Below are 20,748 nucleotides of genomic sequence, written 5' to 3' on the forward strand. Positions count from 1 at the left end.
GAGGTTGGAAGGCAGGCTGGATCACGCGCTCTGGGAGGGGCCGCGGGGCGGGGGAAGAAAGCGAGATGGCCAGAAGGGGGTCTCCTAGGAGGGAATGGGGCGGGTGGAGTGAGCTAGATGGGAAACAAGCGGGCAGCGTCCCTTCCTATAAATCCAGAACTAACACCGGACAAATCCAAGCCTCATGACACTCCCTTCGAGTTACCCAGGGGATTGGGTTGAGCGGAGCCTCCGCCTTCTAGCAATAGTAGCACCAGCGTGTCCAGAAGGCGAAGAGAAAGATTTGTAGCGGGCAGAGAGACCGAACTAAGGGAGAAGAGAGAAACCTCCACCAGTCCGTAGGTGTACCACCGCGCCCTGCGAGACACGCGCGGAGGCTCTCCTGTAAGTTTCTTTCCCTTCCACCCTTTCAGCGCTGCTTCCACTTTCTTAACACTCGCGCCTTCTTTCCCCGTGCCCATTACCTATAGGATCAGGTAAGGTGGAAAGGTCCGAGTAACTATGACTTGAGGGATACTGGTGTTGCAACAGCGGAGGCTGCTCCTGCGAGGTGCAGATGCGATAGTAATACTAGGACTTGGATATTGTTATTTCCTCCTCCATTCTTTGCTTTAAAAAAATCAGGACAGTTGCGATCAAAGGCCAGCAACTTGATTTCTGAATTTCATACTACTTGGCTAAACCTGGGTATTGTATCATAATTCTGGAATACTTAAGCCCTTCTATTAAAATCTAAAGAATTTGGAGATATTTAACTTCCTGCGATATTTAAACATATTTATATTGTTTCTAGGATAAAACTATTGCTTTTAAGATTTATTATTATTTACACTGCTATACAGTTCTTTTTTGGTTGAAGCGCAATACAAAATATATCTTTCAAGGTGCATATGTACATCATGATATAAACACTTTTTGGGACATCGTACACTCTGTTCAGAAAACTTTTGAAATGGGATTGCATTAATCAGTTTACAATAACAATGGCCCATCAGTGAAGAGAAAGGAGTGCTGTTCCAAGGCTAGCTCCTTGAAACAATGCCACAGAAACAATGCTGTGTACAAATGATAAAGAGCCTCTACACTTCTGACCTTATCCTAAGAATCCTCTTGTCTTTGTCCTAATACCAGCACCTCCAAACCATCACTTAACAGTGTAGACTACCAGCCCATTACTGTACAAAGAGCAAATGTTCCAACTTATCACAACACCCAATGAAAAAAAGTGATATTCTTGCTTGGATCTGAAAAATAAACAATCGAATTCACAGTCTATTCTCTTCAGACCATTGAAATAATTTCATGTCAGTATTGTATCTTTACTATTGCTGTGTTTTTCTTGATTTTCTCTCACAAGGTGTTTATAAGGTACTGATTTCTGGGGGCTTCGGTGCATTAGCTCGATGCACTGGCTCTTTGTACAGGGGAAGCACTTTTCTGTTTGTTTGGGTTGGTTAAAGTCCATTGAATTCGGTGACATTTAAATAGCCAAACTATGTAGAGGATCACAGTCACATGTTCTGGTTATGAAACTCATTTCATTCTATGACCTTCAGTGCCTTCTCTTGTCCCCTGTTTATTATCAAAGCCTGACGTAAATAAAAGTCCAGAATTTAACTAATAGGAATGTGTACTTTAATGTACTTGCACTTGGAAAACTCCATGGATATGTTTAAATAGTTACCCGTTACTATTCTTGACTCTTCCAAACGTCTCTATTTTATCCTCATTTGGCTGCTTGGTATGTGTACCGTGTATTGTAGAACACATAAGTTGGTTTATGTGAGTAAAGTGAGGAATGATTTCTTAATATGCCAATCTTGCTAAGCGGATTGGAATTGATAATCTTAATAGAGTCATAATAATTGGAAGAATCTGTCATTTATTGCAAGTGTAGGTCAGAATTTAAAAATATGTAAAATTCTGATTAAGAAAAATTGAGGATTATACTAATCTTGGATCCCTCAACATAGAAATGGCAATGTTTGAGACCAGGTGAAAGAAAATTGTAAAATAACTCTGCATGTTAAACATCACCAGTATGGGGCCTATCTATGCAGACATTCCCATACAAAAGTACAGAGTGGATCACGCTACATAAAGAATGCCTAATACTGATTTTTTGCTATGTGTAAAGCAGCCAGAATAAACATTATATGATTTAGGATATATACAGATAAACATGCATGAAAGATTAGAAACCAATTCTGTCTGTCTTTAAACTGAAATGAGTGCTATTACTTGAGTAGACTTGGGAAGATTGGCCCCATGACCTTTGTCGTACAATTATGGAAGAGGACGACGATGCAGACATTTGAAAAGGGAGATAAATGCTTGGGAAACATAGACAGAGAAAACAGTGGGAATTCTCCAAATGGAATGTTGATCACTTTTTCATCTGTAGAAAGTATGTATGTGAACATGATAGGAATCTAGATAGGAAAAGGATTGGACATGATTGCAAGGGGCAATATCAGAGACCCCTTAGCTTCCATGATATACAAAACAAACTTCTCACAAGAACAAAGGAACAGTTCTGGCATGTGAAGAGACCAGCAGTGCACTACACCTGAAATACTGAGGGAAAAGGAAATTGAATGAGAAATAAATGCAGTCAACCAGTTCCCACCTCCTACAATTTGTGTGGTACAAAGCAAACTTGATTCCTTTTGATATTTTTAAAGGAGATGAGTTAGAGGAAATAGGTGGCTCATAAACACATTTTTGACATATTAACTATCTTTCTGAACCTAATTATCTGCCAGGTAGGATCTTTCGGGTTTTTTTTCCATGATTATGGCTTTTAGGCTCACTAGCTTTGTTATTATTCCTATAGTTAGTATTATTATCCTTATATATAAATATTATGATAGGACATATTTTGTCCATTGGTTACTTTCCTCTCATCTGGTGAGTTTGTTTCATTGTCTTAGTGACTTCATAGCAAACATTTTTAACCTGATACACCCATTTACAATGAGAAGATATTTTTGCTTTTCTACAGTATCTTGTTGCTGTGACTAAATGTTGCAATATTTAAGGCTGTAGACCAAGAACCAATGTGTGCATTTGGTAAGGAGTTGAGCTGGACTGGGGAGAGTTGAGTGCTACCCCTAAAATCTATTCATAGGAATAGATTTAAGATGAGTTATTCATATTTAGCTCAACTTGTTTCCCCATGAAAGCTGTCTATTTGGAAAAAAAATAAGGTTACAATGCTAATGATATCTAATGTTTCCAACTCTGTTCTTAATCTACAGACAAAATATCTATGGACTTGTTGACTGGGGACTGTAGTCACTTCCAAAGGATGCCAGGGAAGGAAAGTTATGGTGTAACCCCTAAAAACTATCCTGTTGACCTAATCATAATTTCTATCACAATAGTCATAGATAAAACTCAACTATCAGAATAAGTTTCTGTTACTCTGAGTTTCTGTTACTCAGAGCAAAAAAAAATGCACTGAAAAAATCCCCGTGATCCAAATTTATGTAGAAATTTATCTGGGCTTCAGAAATTCAGTAAATCAGAATAGTTAATGATGGGATTCATTATGGGAAAGAGAAGATTAGTAGTAGAGCACATGTTTTACATATAAAACAGTAGTTTTATATAAACTTTGCCATGTTCGGTAAGACCTCTGTTTAAGAATTGCTCCGGGTAAAGTACACAAACTTGAGTTAGTAATTTGTATGATTTCATAAACTGGCTTCTTAAAAAACTATAGGGATGAGTTCAGTGTCAGGCAAGACAGAAACAACATCAAGCCGTGTTGATTGATCAGGTAGAATAAAATAACTGAAAAGTTCTCTGCCTAAGTTTTATGAAACTGGTGTACATTAAGCAGTATTTTATTATCTCTTTAGACAATATTGGTCTACATAGCAGGCTTGTCTCATTTATGCTAATTTTTTTGCATTCATAGATAGATAGATAGATAGATAGATAGATAGATAGATAGATAGATAGATCATATGATATGATATGATATGATATGATGATATGATATGATATATATAAAAGTGATGATTGATGATAGAGATAAAAAGATAGATAGAGATAAGACGTAGATAGAGATTTCCATGCCTTTTAAACTGATTCTGATTTTATACTGTTTTAGTTTGCTGGATTATTTTTCTTCACTGAGTTTTAGGCTGACTTGTTATTTCAAAGTTTACTTCATTGTCCTGTATTTAAAACTAGAGTGCAGATTTTATAGAGGCTTTACGATGAATTTGTTTATCCTGCAGCTCTTCCTGACAGCTGAGCTAAAAGGCTACCTACCTGTCCTTGAGTTTTTAGAAAACTATAACTTGCTGTGTCTATTGACAATCCTACTCTGCCAGAGGCATGATGCCAGCAAGTGCTGTTTTTATTTAAGGTGTAGTACACATTAACCACACATATTGATGGGCTCCTCAACTATGTTTTAGTCAAATCAAATTCCATCAAATGTTAACTTCCAACAGCAAAATAACCATTAATTAACATGGGATGGCATTGGAGAAGAGACAAGATTTGAAGATGGCCAGACCAGCACTTTTAGCTGTTTGTCACTATTCATTCTGGTTGGTGCAAGTGTTTTGTGTGAGTGCAATCAACAATGAACTTCTAAATGAACTCCTATAAACAGGGCTTTAGGCTATTCTGGAGCAGGACTAAACTCATATCTAAAAGAGCCCTGAACATCAACTGCAAAACCATTTGCCATAGCAGAGATACTTATTGGGCTCCTTTTAGATACCACTTAGTTGAATTCTAGAAGAGGTTTTTCTTACCATGTTCTCATGATGTTACAGTCATCTTCAGGTATTCATTTTTAGTTAGCAATAAGCTATGCAATTTTGCAATGAGCACAATCTAGTATACTTCACAGATTATTTGATCATTGTTGAGTTCTAGTGAAGTTTATAGCAAAGGTTCATTCTGGAAAATCTTTGTTCAAAAACTGACATGCTGGAGAAAATTGCACTGGGAAGCTGCAGAAAAATGACCATCTTATTTCTTCCAGCTTTAACATACAGTCTCACTCTCACAGCTGCTTTGGGATGATTTATGTCTCTCCTACTATTACACTCTATTCAAAGCAGAATAACCTTGGAAAATACTTTCCAGGGATTATGGAATATACCAGCAGAAGTCTCAACTTGGTCAGAAAGTGCCAGAAGAATCCTTCACTAGACCTCAACAGTGATCAAATCATCTGTGAAGTGTGTTAAATTGCAAAACTGCACAGTTTATTGCCCACTGAAAAGGAATACCTGAAGATGAGATGATTGTAACATCATGAGAACATGGCAGGAAAAAAAATGTTGACCATGTCCATGTCAAGAGATAAGTGGGCCCTTAATTTCAGCTATTTTCCCAGAGAACTGCAGAGAAAGAAAGAGAGAAAGAGAAGAAGAATGAAAATTCTTTATTCTGCTTATGAGTTTTATAGTCGAGCACATCCAAACAATATCCAGTTGAAAAAAAAATGAGATGGCTGGATGAATAGACCAATGATAAGTCTTTATAACAGTTTTCTAAGGTCCATAGTTTTGTGCTAAACCAGTTATATCCATAAAGTAAGGCATAACACAGAAGAAATTACTATTGGCAGAAAATTTTGTCAACATACAGCTTTGTTAATCTCCCACTGTGGTTATAGCAATGTTAGAAATGTCCTAACTGTGTAGATCTCAAGTGAATGTGTATAAGAGTTTGTCTCTTTGATTTGGGAAACAATGTTGCTATGTATTTCTTGTTTTAGATGTATATGTTACATTGCTAGCCTCCTTGCACATTTTATAATTAGAATAGCTGTGACATATTTATCTTAAATGAAGAGTAAACATCTGGGCTTCCTCTAAATAGCAGCAAAGAATCAGAACTTTCTGTGTAGTTGTCATCAGGATATTTGTAACCCAGATTAAATGATCTCATTTTAAACCTAGCATTATTACTTACAAATTGTTCTATAAAAACAATACCAATCACCTATTCGCATTGCTTTAGTATATCTTAATTGAATTAGAATTATATTGCCTTCTGCAATGCCACTAGGCATATTGTGAAGCACTAGTTAATAAAATTAAAGTCTTTACACTCTTCAAGCTTTAAAAATTCCTCAGCCTATTTTTCTTGCTACATTTCTTGCAATACTTTGGCTAAAACAAAGATAATGTCTGATAACACACAGTGGTACAAAACTAAGACATTCATCAGGGTGACTTTTCTTAAAGGAATGTCCTACTCTCTATTTTTGCCAAAATTATCCTAATTTTGTGGAAAACATGACAACTCAAATAATAACTCTGACAAATAATTTCCTGTGTCATCTGATCATCTTGAAAGAGGTCTATCTACGTGGTGGTTAAGAGCTGACACCAAACTGATAATATGTAACCAATCAATCAGTCAAAGATAATGATAACACTGCTGATAAGATGCTGAGATGTTTAAAATTAGCAAAGAGCAAATTTTAATTACTTTGAGAATTTAGCTTCCTTGGATCAAAAATTGTTCATTTTGGCAATTCTGAAATCAAACACATGATAACTTTAAGCCACTTTGCAATGGTTAACACCATTGGTCTGGAAAAGCTGAGATACTGATATAAATATAAAAAGCAGGCTAATTAGGACAATAGTGTTCCCTATAATGATGTATGGGTGTGAGAGTTGGACACTAAGAATGATTTAAGAAGAATTGCCATCTTTGATCTGTGGTGCTGGTGTAAACTACTGCATATATCAGGGACATCAGAGTAACTAACAGAGAGGTTCTAAATCATATAAAATCAGACACATTAGTGGTGGGATTCAATTTTTTTTTACTACTGGTTCTGTGGGCGTGGCTTGGTGGGCATGGCAGGGAAGGATACTGTAAAATCTCCAGTCAGAGGTGGTATTTGCTGATTCTCCGGACTATTCAAAATTTCCGCTACCGGTTCTCCAGAACTGGTCAGAACCTGCTGAAGACCACCTCTGAGACACATCACTAGAAGCTAAAATCATAAGACTATGTCTGATTTACTTTGGACATGTCGTATATGCAAATTCATTGGAGAAGTGTTGTTAGGAATGGTTAGTGGAACAAGAAGGGACAATCAAAGAACATGCTGGCTTGATAGCATCAAATCTGATACAAAGATGAGCATCCAATAACTGAAAGAAGTTGTGCTTGACATGCAGAGCACTTGCTTATAAAGTTGCCAAAAGTAAGACATGAATCAATGGTTACAATAACCACCAATCAATATTATCTGTGGGTTTTTAAATATTATCTGTGGGTTTTTTTGTAATTTTCATGTAATTTCCTTAAAAATGAAAGAAGAATGTATTATTGGTGGGCTACAGTATATCTACCTTGTTTATTTTATTTGTTTATTGCATTTGCTGCATATCCTATCCGTTCAATGCTGAGATGGAGATTTCCATTCATTTTATCACAACAGCAATTCTGACTCTTTTGCACTATTTCCAAAAAGTCTATAGGGCTGTCCTTATGTAGTTATTAGAAACTGAACTCAGTTTTGTTTTTTTACTCATTCAAGCAAATCTACCCAACAGGATATATGCCCTTCCACCTAAAATAAAAGAGAGAAAGCATTAGAAACTCTGTTTAAGGATTCAGAAAGTTGTGCCAGTAGTGTGCATGCTCCACTTGTATTTGGCTTGCTATGTGGGGGACAGAAGAAATGGAATGAGCTTTGAACAATACTTCCCGAGGCACATGAGACAAGTCTGGGGATAATTCCCAACTGTCCATGTTTTCCCAGTATTCTCCTTGTGGAAGAAGATATTGCTAACATTTCCTTTTGAAAATCAAAATAATTTCTCAGGTCTCCAGCATGTGTTGTGATAGCTATTTAATATTTCTTTATAAGGGATGAACGGAATGTGACAGTGAGTTTGAAAAAAGGAAACAGTTTCTAATAAAATTGACCCAGCTTTTTGTTATGTCACAATCATAGGTCAGATTAATAATAGGGCTGTTTTACAAAAGGGAGTGCATAAACTTTTATAAAACAAACCACACTACATTTATATTTTGGTTGATTTATATTTCTATAAGCAATCAGAACAAACCAAGGCAATAAAAGTCTATCATCCAAAAACAATTGTAAAACCAACAGTTCACTGTTAGGATTAAATTTAAATTGGAAAAGAAGGAAAATGATTTTTACATTCATTACATTCAAAGAGTGAATTGCATAAGTAAAGTATCTAGTGAAATAAAATTTGGAAAACACCTTAAAATTAAATAAAATTCCATTGTAGTTTCTATGCTGTCCCCAACTGGGAGAAGTTACATTAGACAGCAATATGGATTATCCAAGGCAAGATTACTCACCCAGGCAAGATCCTAGGCAAGACTCTTACACAGTTCAAAATTTACATTTAAAAATATAGAAAAGGAGATCATTTCAGGGTTGTCAGTCACAAACCTTTGTTTTTAATTTTTTTTAAAGCTTTCTTGAATGTCACAGATGTGCAAATGAAAGGACAAGCAAGATTACTTTCGCCTTAATTTTAAGGCAAAATATGAAAATTAATCTTAATTTCAGTATTGCATAATACTGCACGTTATGGTTCATAACTTGGATATTCATTTATACAAAGAAAAGTAAATGTTAATTAAATACTCCACCATACTATAAACTATGAAATTTAGTAAATGATACCTGCATTATAAAAGACACTGAGTTGATTGACAAGATCAGAAAGGTTGGCAGTTCGATGGTTCGAATCCCTAGCACCGCGTAACGGAGTGAGGTCCCGTTACTTGTCCCAGCTTCTGCCAACCTAGCAGTTCAAAAGCATGTAAAAATGCGGGTAGAAAAATAGGGACCACCCACCAAAGTGCCGGCCATATGACCACGGAGACATCTTCGGACAGCGCTGGCTCTTTGGCTTTGTAACAGAGATGAGCACCAACCCCTAGAGCTGGAAATGACTAGCACATATGTGCGAGGGGAAGCTTTACCTTTACCTGCATCATATCTTTTCTTCAAGACCTAATGGACCAGGCTGATGTAACCAGGGAGAAGGCATCCCTCAGATAGCCTAGGCCCATGCCATGAAAGGCTTTAAAGGTTAAAATCAGCATTTTGAATTGGGTCAAGAAGCAAACTGCCAACCATTGTGAAATGAAGTGAAACCAATGAAATCTTTGTCATTGACAAGGCTGCTTGCTAGAATGACCTCCTGTAATCCATACAAAACCCAGAAATTACTTTGTTTGAAAAGAGATGAATCCTTCTGCTGAAGATTGTATGCCAAGCTGCTTTGCGTAGACAAAAATCAAGAAATTCATTATAATTGTTGGAACAAAGCTGAAGATATAAAGTGAATATTAAATCTGAGGAAGAGATAGATGGATGGAGAGATGACATATAAAAGGAAAAATTATGTGTTCTTCATAATTTTAAGTATTGTGTCATAATTACTGGCCCCACCACATGCTGGACAGTGAAGACATGCATTATTTATCCTCAACCTTCAGCTTCATTTAGGTGGGGCAACATCTGAAGGAGAAGGTAAGATGAACTTGGATGTATGAATACGTACCACACCAGGAAAAGTTTAGGGATAGACAAGAGAGAAGATACCTAACTGCTATTTCATTTTGAATGGAAAGGTGCATTTGATTAGATCAGAGTTATCCAAACTTGGCAACTTTAAGACTTGTGGACTTCAACTCCCAGAATTCCTCAGCCAGCACCACTGGACTGGATAGTTGGTAAAATAATTACTGATTATATAGTCAAGTGAAACGTTAGTCATTACAGTGAGCCTTTATGAGGAAAAAGATTTTACTCTCCATTTTCACACTTTCCATAATCTGATTCCTGCATATATCTGTTTTGCATGACACAAGGATACATTGCAATAAAATAAAGTCTTGCTTGCTTGCATAAAAACAGATGTTAGGATAATATGTGGTGTTATCTTAACATCTGGTAGGAATATATATTAGATTTTCATAGATTATAAGGTTTATTGTAGACTGCACAGTCTGTCTACATAAGATATTATCCAAACATCTGGAAGGCAACATCTGTGAAATACTCCATAGACTTCCAAGCTTTCTGAAAGTATATCCTTGTTTCCATGTTCTTCTTGCCAGAATAATTGATTTATGATTTTCTACATTCTTACTCCACTGCAGCAAGAGACGTTGCAATTTACATAAAGTATATAAGCCAAATAAAATGCCCCCAATATAAAAACTATAAACACCTCCACCCAAACAAAAACAGTTGTAGTTGCATGTGAAGCTGAAAGAGAGATGTGTGTGGGGGAGATTCCATTTTGATTACATTTTTTTCAGTTCTACCCTTAAAAAAAAGAACATATCTGAAGGCATGTCTCTATGTGGCTTAGAGAGGGCTGTAAAGCACTATGAAACGATATATAAGTCTGAGTGCTATTGCTATTGCCTGTTTATGTATTTTATTTATTTATGTTTCCTATATCGGTGTCTTTAGGACACACAGTCCTAAAGCCTTTCTAGATGACATAATATATAGCATTGGAAGCAGACACTACTCCTGATTCAACATATGAATGCACTAGTCACTCTTGAATTAGATTTTGGTCAGATAGTTCTAATTCAACCATATCTGGAGGAAAACCATTATTTTTCCATCCCATCTCTATGTGAAGTATTCTTCAGTCAATGTTTTGTTGCAAGATGAAGAACCATAAAAATTTAGTGCAAGGGCTTTATCGTGGAAAATTTAGTGTGATAAAATGAATGCTAAGACTGTAATCATTATTGACATAGATTTTATTCAAGTCCTTTCCCTACTTTTGTTCTCTTTTGGTAAGGAAATTCCTTTTTTATGTTAACATATGACTATACTCTTCAACACTGCTTTTTATTTAAAAAAAAATCAGATTTGGAATGTTGATTTAAAACTCGATATATTTACTCTTCAATAAGAGACATTAATATGTAATTTGTTGCTGATAATTTATTATACTTATTATTTATAATATGCATTTAGGCATTTTCTCTTTCAATATATAACGACTTAGAATTTTGTACATTGTCCATGGCTTAGTAAAATGATAAATTGCCAAAGATTTAATTATCAATAGCAAATTACAAGTGAAGTAAATTTGTAAAAATAAGCAAAAGTTGTTGAGAATGCTTAGTGAAAAAACATTAAATATTCAGTATATGTCAGTGATAATGATGAGTGATCTAATTTTGTTTGTTGGAAAGGCTACAGCAGAAATCCAAGGGTTTTGTGCTGCGAAACATGCTGAATCCAATTTTATAAGCTATTTCTTTATGGAGATTTATAAGCTATAATTTGAAAAATATGATCATCTGGGTTATTATTTGTGTATTGATGGGGGAGCAGGGGAAATAAAACTGTTCATATTCTCCAAAATGCACTTGAATAAAGAGAAGACCAGGTTAAGCTCACTAACTATCAGTGGCTCTTTTTGAGCCCAACTGATTTATTATTACGCTACAATAATTTATCTTTAAAATGTCCCATGAACGTTGCTATTTTTGTTTGTTTATTAATCTCAATAGAAAATTATTCCAATTTTAATAGCAGCCAAGAAACGTTTTGTAGCAATAAAGCAAATTGAAATGTTTCCTTTTGCTTATCATCCTTGGGAATGCATCACTGGATCATTTCATAGTCAAAATAGCGTTGTCCATACTTTTTCTGTATTCTGCACAGTGGTGGATTTGTACGCTTTGCAGATGCAGATAGATAAACTCAACAAGACGTCCATTACAAAGTACATTTATTAGTTCATCAGGTATCCTCATAACTCACATTTGTGATGAAGTTCTTCCTTAATGACCAATCCTTTGTATATCTGCCTTGTAGGTTAATGATGGTTATCTCCTAACCCATCTCATAGCGATAGAAAGCAGCTGCCATGAGTTAGGGAGTTCAGGCAAAAGTGAGGAAAACTTCCCCCAACCCCTCAAGGGTCAATTTAGTGACCAATCAGGATTACAGATGTGGCCACGTGACATGAACTACATTTCCCAGGATACATTTACCATGATGCATTCCCTTAAGGGGACAGCTCATAATTCCTAAGTAACTATCCAATTCCCATAGACTGGCTGGGACAGTACATTCCCTGCCTGGAATTGTAAATTCCACTATTAAGAGAAGAGAAAAAAAATTAACTATCAACTAAGATAATCAGTAAACAGCAATACTATGAATAGCAGATAACTATATAACTAAGATAAACAGTTAGCTATATAACTAAGAAAAACAGTAAACATTAATAAAGCATCAAACAAAGCAAAGCATGCAAAGCTTGAGGTTCAATCTTCAAGTTCAGCATTAATAAAGCATCAAACAAAGCAAAGCATGCAAAGCTTGAGGTTCAATCTTCAAGTTCAGCCTCTTGGTGCAAGTCTGCTGGTCACCTCTGGCGGCCTTTTAGGTGTACAGGTACTCTTGGTGGCAAAGTTGAAAGTCTGGTGGTCACTTCCAGCAGCCTTTTAGGGTTGACAGGTATTCTTGGCACTAAAGGTAAAAGTCTAGTGGTCACCTCTGGTGGCCTTTTAGGGTGTACAGGTACTCTTGGCAGCAAAGATGAAAGTCTGGTGGTCGCTTCTGGTGGCCTTTTAGGATTGGAATGGTACTCTTGCTTCCACAGTGTCAAAGGGTGTCGGAAAGCTGTTGGAAAGGGTGTTGCGGAGGTATATGCCCATGTAGAGTGTCTTAGTGGATGTCTGGTGGTTGTTGGTGGCTGTTTAGGGTGTCCTAGCAAAAGTGTACTGATCACCGGTGGCCTTTTATTCTGGAATGGCATTCTTGTTTTCAGTGGTGCTAAAGAGTGTTGGAAAGCTATTGGAATGGATGGTGCTAAGGCATTTGCCTGGGTTGGGGCCTGCATCCAATCGACACTAACAATTCCTACAATCCCCCATCCTAGTTGAGATTTCTTGGCCACTGGGCCCTCTACAGGGCTGCCGACTGACTCGGAGAAGAGAAAGGTGCATGGGGCATTATTTCCCAGCAAGAGTAGGATATCAGCCTCCAGATCTAGAGTGAGAAAGTGATGAGCCAGGTGCTGTAGGTGAGGCATGCTACTTATGACCTCAGGTGTTGTGATCTGACTGCGGTCGTTCGGTACCCCATCACATTCAAATATGGGTGGTAGTGGGAACCGGGAACTTCCATCCAATGACTCTATGCAGAGTCCAGTAGCTCTCCTCCCTGCCGTGCTTCTTGGTCCATGGCACATTGATACAATGAAGGGAAGTTCATCCTGTTGCACCTCAAAGAGGTGAAAAATGCGGGTCTGGCCAAGGTGTAGGTGCTTTGAGTGTCTATCCGCACGTACATTTTCATGGCATCTTCAGTGCATCCTTCAGGGTACACTTTGGCTAAACAGATGGGAAGACAGGAACGAGGGCATGGTGAGTTGGCGCACAGTGCTGTGCAGTTGACACCCATCCTTGGTTTTGGTTGAGGTTTATCAGTCTGCCGAGGAGCCCTGATGCTTCTGTGTTACATTGAGGCTCCTTGTCCGAAGGAGGGTTACGAGATATGCAGTGGCAGCTCAGAATCTGAATGCAGCACGGTGTTGGTCACTATGGCATAAGTCGCATTGCACCTTGGCTGTGCAGTACTTGGATGGGTGTTTGGATTCGCAACAGTTGTAGCAGTAATGGTACTCCCTTAGCAACTCTTTTTGTTGGGTCAGTGATTTCGCTGCAAACCCAGTGCATCTGTTCAGGGAGTGACGAGTGTGGTGCATAGGATAAAACTGGTTTCTTCTTGTAGTGGGAGATTTAACTTGGGTTGTATCTAATGAGTCCTCTCCCCAACTGTGTGTGGATGAGGAGTTGATCTTGGTTTTATGGGTCTTTCCTTGGTAGTGTGCATAGGACCTGAGGGCGATATATGGTTGCTCTTGTATCTTCTGTCATTAGGAGGACTAATAGCTCTGAGTTCATGGGCCTGGTTTGTGTTGCACACTGTCGTCTGGTGGGACATGAATTCTTCAAGAAGTGTGAAAGGTATAAAGCGGTGGCGACCCTTGGCCATGAAAGTGTCAGACAACTGGAGCCACTTTTCAAGTAGCACCTGCAGAAGTTTTTGAACAATTTTGTTCTGCGTGTTGACATGATCGAGACAGGCGAGTCCCGGTAAGATGGAATCCCATTGTGCGATTCTCAGATGGACAAGTATGTTAGTGAAGTCTATGATCCGGCAAGGCTTGTCAATAGAAATTTTAGGAAATCTGTTGAGGCTATCCAAGAGTGTTGCTTCTACGTCCTCAGAAGCTCCATACAGTTCATCAAGCCTTTTCCATGATAATCGTAGGGCAGTGGACAGGTTGTCTAAGTGGGATGCATAAAGTGCCCTCGGTATGTTGGCTGACTGTGGCCCTAGCCATGCTATCAAGTGTCCAACTATTTAATCAGGGTTCAGGTGTGCTGCCTGAACGGAGTGCAGAAAAAGTTTCTTCCCTACTAGATACTCGCCACCTGGCTTGTCAGATAATTTGTGAACTCTGTTGGCATGAAAATTTAGCTTTCCACTCTGTACAGAAAGTTTCTCCAGTAATCTTCAGCATTTGCTGAATGGGGGAAAGGTATTGACATACACGGTTCTTCCCCTGGATTCTCATAGGGTGAGTTCGGGTTGTAGTCTTCCTCCCAGTACTTATGGAAGATGTCGTTCTCCCATACTGGGGACGATGGTTGAGTGTCATGCTGCTGTGTAGGCTGGGTGCAGTTACCTTGTGGTGTCTGGGAGCCGGATTGGTGTTGAGGTTGTGGCAGGAATGCTGCTGACTGTGGATTGAGTATGACAGTTGTTGTTGATGGCATGTCGGCTTGTCAAGAAGTCGTTGTAAGCACTGGTGGGCTAAGTTGTTCGGCCAGCAGGATGTGAGACGTTGGAGCAGTTTTGTTGATTCTGGGAAGAGCATCTCGGATCTTAGTACATACAACATCAGTTGGGGAAGGTTTGCTGTTGGTGAGAAGTGAATCTCGTACTTTAGGTTGTACAATGTCAGTTGCGTAACTGACGTGTAGAGTCTGTGGTTGAGATTCATCCCTGTGCTTACCTGGTTGTGGGAGACTGTTAGGCAACTGAGATGTTTCCATCTGCTCGTTTTGAAGCGAGTGCTGATTGTCCATGTAGGCCTTGACCCTTGTATCTGGGCTCTCTTCCCACAACTCTTCGAGGTCGAAGTTGAGGGAGGCAGTGTTGACCGCCTTCTGCCATGCTGCGGCCCATGCTATTTTTGCTGCCATCTCTCTTTGTTGTTTGAGTAGCTCCACTTGGGCCCGAGTTTTGGCAATTGCTGCTTGTTGATTGGCCTGAGCTTTGGCCATTTCTGCCTGTTGTTTGGCCATTTCTGCTTGTTGATTGGCCTGAGCTTTGGCAATTTCTGCCTGTTGTTTGGCCATTTCTGCTTGTTGATTGGCCTGAGCTTTGGCAATTTCTGCCTGTTGTTTGGTCATTTTTGCTTTCTGCCATATCATTTCTGTTGTAATACGTAAATCTGCCTCTGCTGCTGCAGCTTCATCTTGGGCTTCTACAGCTCAGTCGGTGTAGCTGGCTGCTTTGGAGGCCTTAGAAGCACTGCTACGACAGAAGGATGCTCTGGAAGGATGGTGAGAGCTGTGAGCAGAGAATTGGCATGAGACACTTGGAACCTGGTCGCGATCAGGGGTTTGGGATAGACGGAAGAGGGTTTCTTAGAATGGTGGGAAGAAGCTGCTTGTGATTGAAGACCTCTGTCAGATGTGGTCTTCTCCCTTGCCCCTTGTTCCTTTTGAAGCGCATTGAGTATCACGGCCTGGAGGGAGTTCCAGCCTTTCCGAACGGTGTCTTCATATTCATTGTTCACTCCCTTGAAGCAACGAATGTTTTCCTGGAACTCTGGGTCTTCCAAGTTCAATTGTATGTATTTGAGCTTATTTTCACTGTCTCTCCACCATGCAAGGTACTCCTCTAACTCCTTCTGTATCAGGAAGAGGCTGTTGAGGGGCAACTTGCTTTTGGGGGTGTCACAGATCTTGAACAGCTCCATCCATGTGTCTGCATGACGGTGATACTGCCTGTCCCAATCCTCTCTGAAGTGTGTCACCGCAGGTGAGGTAAGCTTCCTATGCTCTCTGAGGTCATAGGCCTTCTGAGGTATCGCGGCTTCTCCAGAGGGTTGGACATCTAAAGGTGGTTGTTGGGAACCAGGCTCCACATTCACATCAAGGGTGGGTGGAGAATTGGAGTCTCCTGGTACATCAGAGACATCTGTCATGGCTGAAGCAGTTGCCATGTTTAAAATTGGCAAAAGGTGACTTTGGAAAAATTTAGTGGTTTTCCATGAAATTCCTTTTTTTTTTTTTTTTTTTTGTACTAGGGAGCGGTATGCACAGGTAGCGGAAAGTAGGGCTGCTGCTGGATTTAATACTTGAGCACATAGGTGGCACAGCAGAGTCTGGGTGGTGCTAGTACAGCACACGATATGGCTGTTTCTAGGGTGCGTTGCTTGCAACACAAGGGGGCACTAGAGGTTGCATAGAGAAGTCTGAAGTCTAGAGGGCTGAACGCAGAAATATGTGTAACGGAGTCTGAAGACTTGAGGCCTGAATGCAGAAATATGCCTGTTAATGTCGCTTGCTCCACAAGGTGGCAGTAGAGGGTCTGGAAGATGCTGTTGCTACGCCCATGTTAGGTTGCAGTTAATCTTGGAACCTTGAATTAAATTGATTAAATTTTCTACAATAGTTGCGAAGAGGGATTGTCATTGGACAAACACGTATTGGAAAAATATGGGAAATTTCTCCTTGACCACCAGCTGGTGCTGGGGGCTACTTTGCTTAAGTCTGTTGGTTGCAATTAATTTTGGAACATTTGAATTAAATTGATTAAATTGTCCACAATCATTGCAAAAAGGGATTATCATTGCAAGCACGTAGTGGTAAACTCTGGGAAATTCCTCCTTGAGCACCAGAAGTTGCTGTGGGCTTCTTTAAGATTCAGAAAATCTTACAGAGTCCTGCTAAATTCCCTTTCTGGAGTGTAAGCATTAACAAGTCAGCAGAGATAGCGTTGAACTCAAGAAATAAAGGATCCCTCTCTGTAATCCAAACAGACTGTATAACTTTAAATGGAGCAAGGCTTCCTGAGCCTCTGCAGTTAGATAGAAAAAGAGGGGGGAATTCCTCCCAGCAGCCAAGCGGGCTTTTCAAAGTTTACGTTGTACTGGGAGGGAGGGAAATCAGCATTTGTAAAGAGCTTTGAGACAACGGGCTTCTACCTCGTGGGCAGTCCATTTTTATGGTGATGAGGTATTTTAATTACTGACTTCCTGTGGAAGCTTTTGGTGGGAAGGGCCAGTGAGATGCAGTCCTTGTTTCAGAAGGAAGAAGAAAGAAGGGGAAAAAAGGGGGGGAAAAGGAGCAAATTCTCTTCAGCTGCTGTGAATACATTCAATTTCTAGCTTTTAGCCCACAAAGGGATATAGTCCTCTTGTAACTGAAGGGATTCAGAGATAAATGGAATGCTTGGCCCTTCCCCCTGCTTGTAGTTGAAGTCCTCTTTAGATAACAGCGATGTAACATGAGACATAGAACGTCTTTCGCTGAAGAGAGAAGGAGGGGGAATTTGCCCCTTCCTGGCTTGATACGAAGACAAAGGAATCATTTGTGATGAAGTTCTTCTTTAATGACCAATCCTTTGTATATCTGCCTTGTAGGTTAAAGATGGTTATCTCCTAACCCATCTTGTAGTGATAGAAAGCAGCTGCCATGAGTTAGGGAGTTCAGGCAAAAGTGAGGAAAACTCCCCCAACCCATCGAGGGTCAAATTAGTGACCAATCAGGATTACAGATGTGGCCACGTGACATGAACTACATTTCCCAGGATATCTTTAACTACATTTACCATGATGCATTCCCTTAAGGGGACAGCTCATAATTCCTAAGTAACTATCCAATTCCCATAGACTGGCTGGGACAGTACAATACTCAAGTTCAGTAGGTTTCAGAATAGTTAACAGTTTCAGCAGGGAGAAGAAGCATCCTAAAACAAGTGAGACAACTGTCACTTGTGGTCCATATTTGACTTGTTTCCTCATTTTTACCAGTTCTGAAGCCTCGCAAGCTTGTATACTGCTGCAGTTTGGTTGTACAATTCATAATACTGGATTGTACAATTCTTAGGCGGGTTTATATGTTAAACCAAACTGAAGCAATATGCATTAAATTACCACTAGGCTAAGTACACCTGTATACTATTAAATTACTGCAATTCCTCATCAGGTACATCATTGTTTCCTTATGATGCTTCTTACTTATCTTAAAAGTAAGTTGATGATAGAAGCATGGACCCAGATGGAAAAAATAATCCATAAATTCAAAAATTGACCATGCTGAATGACCACCAAATGTTGATGGCCTGAATGCGGGGGATGGAAAATAGAATATAGTATCTTGAAGAAACATTTTTCAAAATAGTTTCAACTTCTCTTTTAATTTCAATGGAAATTTGTGCTATTAACAGTTTTTAGAATGGAGTCATGGACCACAAAATGTATTATCTCAATCAATGGCATGCCTTGGAAAAAGCATATAATTTTTTTCTCATAATTCTTGAAGGGTTGAATTTGAAATTACTATAAAGGATAACATGCTTCAAAGATATTTCCCGTGTAGTTCTTTCTGCTACAATGTGGAATGGTAGGGTGGAAGATGGAAAGGTGAAGAGTGAGGGAGGCATGGTCTAAAATCAGAAAAAAAGAACCTTTGTTAGATGCTTTCACTCAGTTTGGGGAATTCGTTCATCTTACAGCACTTTCATGCCACTTTCATGGTTGTCTGGTTGATTATGTACCATCAAATCATCAACTCTTAATGATCACGTGTGTGATGATCTGTCCCTAACCTGGTCTTTCAGCTCTCCTAATGTCACATTCATTGCCACTGTAATTTTGATGCTGGTTGTCCTCTTCTTGTCTTTCTTTCTACTTTTCCCACCATTAGGGCCTTATCTAGAGAGCTAAGTCTTTATGTAATGTGTCCAAAGCAAGATAATTGAGCCTGACCTTTGTGCCTTGAGTGGAATTTGGGTTGATTTGTTCAATTATGTATTTGTTTGGGGGATTGTTTTTGTGTCCACTCTATTCTTTTTAACACAAAAGTTCAAAAGCATCAATAGTCTTCCTAACCCGCATCTTTCAAATCCATCTTTCTCCTTTAGAGTGTCATGGGGAATACCTAAGCTTGCACTATTCTAATCTTCGTAGTTGTAGATATATCAAGCAACTGAATATCTTCAGATATTCTGAAGACCCATCTGACTTCCTTTCCCTGTAGCATATTTCTTGACTGTTTGTCCCCTTACTTTAATGAAAATGGTTTAAATTTATTTTCAGAAAATGATTTATCCTCCATAGCAGGCAAAGAGCAGAAAGTCTTCAGAGAGATGTAAGGTAAACAAAGAGTTTGAACATCAAGGCAAGAGCAATAAAGTTGGTCATTAAAAGCCACTGAGAATAAAACCAGAACAAAGTAACTAAATGGAATCTGTTTTTGAAGTCATAAACTCATCTGTGTTGACAGAGGCAAAGCTACTCCATAAAAGATAAGACACCACCTGAGCCAACCTTGTCCTTTGTTGCCACATCCCTGCCCTCTGGTGGTGTATACCTTTGTGGTTGATAGCCAGCTAATACTCTTAAATATATTTATATTTTTGTATAACATGAATGTTTCACCTTATACACCCTTTAATTTTAGGACCATAAGAAAAAAAGGCATTAAGAAACCCCTTGCTGATTCTGCTGAACTTATGGAAAAATTGAAAATACAGATATTGCATTAACCTGTGAATAAACTAGGGGAAGAACAGTCTTTTTATACATTTTATTTTTTATCTTGTTCATATAATACTGGTTATGCAGCATGAATGTGCATTACTTTGTCCTGACTTTGTTTTTAATGTAGACCTCTCATTACAAAAGCTCTGTATTAAATTTTCCAGCGGTCATCAGTATTTACAAGTAGAAAAACAATTCTTAGGAAAAAAATTTTAATGCAGTATCTATATTTACAGTATTTTATTGCAGATACGACTTCACTGAAAAATATGCCGTTGCTCACCATTTTGGACTTTATAAACACTTTTAGATGTTATTCTTTGCCAAAATTCTCAGCTGACCCTCATGCCAATCCATTTCAGATCCCATTAAAGATGCGTGCCTAGTAGAGAAAATTGAGTGGCAGAATAAATGTTCTGCAGTGATGTCTGCTTTTCCTGAGTTTGCCATTTTGTGATATGTTCATATTTAACAAATTCTCTCTCACTGAAATCAGGGAAAAAATAAATTTATCTCAACCATAAGGCTAAGTAGTTTATTGGTGAGGAGAAGCAGGTTTTAGCCTGAGAATTTTGTGTACATGTATACTCTACCTGTGGTTTCTTCCCCACATCCCCAAAACTTTAACCTTACACTGTCTATTATTGACCTCACCCCTTTCCTAAGAGGTCTGTAGGGGGCATGCATAAGCGCACCAACATGCCTACTGTCCCTGTCCTATTGTTTCTTTTATTTTTCTTATATGTATCCATGTATTCATAACTATATTTATACTTATACTTATTCTCTTGTAAGCAATTGACAAATAAAATAAATAAATATACTTCCCCTAATGATGATGGTACCATTTACCGCAATATGCGTGGGAAGACCCATCCTAAAGACTGATAGGAGAAAAGAATATGTTGGAATGCAGTTTTCTTTG

General features: G+C 38.7%; 2 protein-coding genes across 4 annotated transcripts in view; both read left to right on the plus strand.

Annotated features, from left to right (window-relative positions):
- The first annotated feature begins 247 nt into the window (after positions 1-247).
- Positions 248-20,748, plus strand: part of AGTR1 (angiotensin II receptor type 1) — a 43,688-nt gene continuing 23,187 nt past the window's right edge. The window contains exon 1 of the mRNA XM_026701586.2: positions 248-384. The gene's annotated coding sequence lies outside the window, so the exon portion shown is untranslated. The remainder of the gene's footprint in view (positions 385-20,748) is intronic.
- Positions 258-20,748, plus strand: part of LOC113436882 (carboxypeptidase B-like) — a 92,363-nt gene continuing 71,872 nt past the window's right edge. For 2 of the 3 annotated variants that reach the window (XM_087933297.1, XM_087933295.1), the window contains exon 1: positions 302-384. The gene's annotated coding sequence lies outside the window, so the exon portion shown is untranslated. Of the gene's footprint in view, positions 385-20,748 lie in introns of all 3 variants that reach the window. The other variant, XM_026701584.2, reaches the window with a different exon arrangement.

Source organism: Pseudonaja textilis, chromosome 4 (assembly GCF_049901715.1).
Source record: "Pseudonaja textilis isolate UNSWEBS1 chromosome 4, rPseTex1.2, whole genome shotgun sequence".
NCBI classification, from domain to species: domain Eukaryota; kingdom Metazoa; phylum Chordata; class Lepidosauria; order Squamata; family Elapidae; genus Pseudonaja; species Pseudonaja textilis.